Source organism: Chinchilla lanigera, unplaced genomic scaffold, assembly GCF_000276665.1.
Source record: "Chinchilla lanigera isolate Chin_1 unplaced genomic scaffold, ChiLan1.0 scaffold00050, whole genome shotgun sequence".
In the NCBI taxonomy this organism is placed as follows: Eukaryota; Metazoa; Chordata; class Mammalia; order Rodentia; family Chinchillidae; genus Chinchilla; species Chinchilla lanigera.
This window is the reverse complement of record NW_004955451.1, coordinates 13,990,094-13,991,446: the sequence shown is the minus strand read 5'-3', so window position 1 is coordinate 13,991,446 and position 1,353 is coordinate 13,990,094. Positions and strand designations below refer to the sequence as shown.

Here is a 1,353-nt window from a genome sequence, read left to right as displayed (position 1 = left end):
ATCCTCCTGCCTCAGCCTCCTGAGTGCTGGGATTACAGGCCTGCGCCACCACGCCCGGCTTTAAAGAAGAAGGGAGAGGGGTGAGTCACGGGGGTAGGACAATGGGCGAGGAGAGGGCCAGATCGAGATTATTAAATGGAGAATGAAAGGAGCACAGGAAGCAGGGAGTGAAGACTGCACCGCCAGCCGTGTGTGACCCTTTTATGCAACAGTCATCCCCTTGGGACCTTCAGCGTCGCGCTGTCCCCAGGAGCCGAGGCAGGGACAGAAACAGGCTTGCGCCTCCGTGCTGAGGCGCCAGCGGCACTTGGCAGGACGCGGGGCATCTGGGACTGGGCTCCCTGCAGGCAGAGAGAAAACACAAGGTCTCAGAGCGCCAGAACCAGGCTCGGGGCAGGGCCCGTGCTCGCCCCGCAGATGGTCGTCATTGTCCTGGGTGAGCCCCAGATGTGGGGGAAGAACCCTAAGGCGAAGCTCTCGGGCAGGGATGCTGAGGATTGTGTTTATGAAAAATAAGCCCATTACCAGAGCCGACGTGCAAACAAGTACCAGCTGGCTGTGGGCGTGCGCCGGTTTCACCCGGGGGCGCATGGCCGCCCTCTCGCCTCCTGGCCTGCTGCCTTGTTTTGGGGGACACCTGGCCATCTCCAGTGGCAGCCATGGCAGGGTTGCACCCCCAACTCTGAGAACTTGGCGAGTGCCTGGCTTTCTGGTCTGCCTGGGTATGGCCCCTTTGAGCAAGGTGCCCCCTGCGCTGGGCGGGGAGTGGAGCTGGCTCCCTCTGGGCTGCAGCTGAGGCAGAAAAGCTCCCCAAAGCTTTTGCGGCAGGCTGCAACCCATTCGTTCACGCCTCATCATTCATTCATTTATTGTCAATTTTTTTTTTTTTTTTTTTAAGGCAGGGTCTCACTATGCAGTTCAGGTTGTCCTTAAACTCATTATGTAACCCAGGCTGTCCTTGAACTCATAGTGATCCTCCTGCCTCAGCCTCCCCCAAGTGCTGAGATTACAAGTGTTTGCCACCATGCCCAGCCTTATCCTCATTTCTTGAAGCCCTGTTAAGTGCAAGACACCGAGCCAGGCCCAGGGATGCAGAGACACCAGGACTTCGTCATGGGGAGCTCAAAGTCTCAGACCAGGGCAGGTGGTCAGGAGAGTACACACTGACTTGGCAGTATGACAGGTGACACTGGGGCTTGGGGAGCTGAGTGGGGGCCGAGTCCTGGGGGCGCCCTGTGCAGGGCAAGAGAGGGCATAGCTGGGGTTTCGCATTTATCTTTTTTCCCATGATGCCTTGGTGCTGAAGGGTGGTTTTCTAGGGCACACATGGCTCCTGCGGACAGCAGCTGGGGC

General features: G+C 58.3%; 1 protein-coding gene across 1 annotated transcript in view; it reads left to right on the top strand.

Moving 5' to 3' along the window:
* Nucleotides 1–1,353, top strand: part of Plxdc1 (plexin domain containing 1) — a gene marked incomplete at its 5' end in the record, with an annotated part of 45,793 nt that overhangs the window by 36,789 nt on the left and 7,651 nt on the right.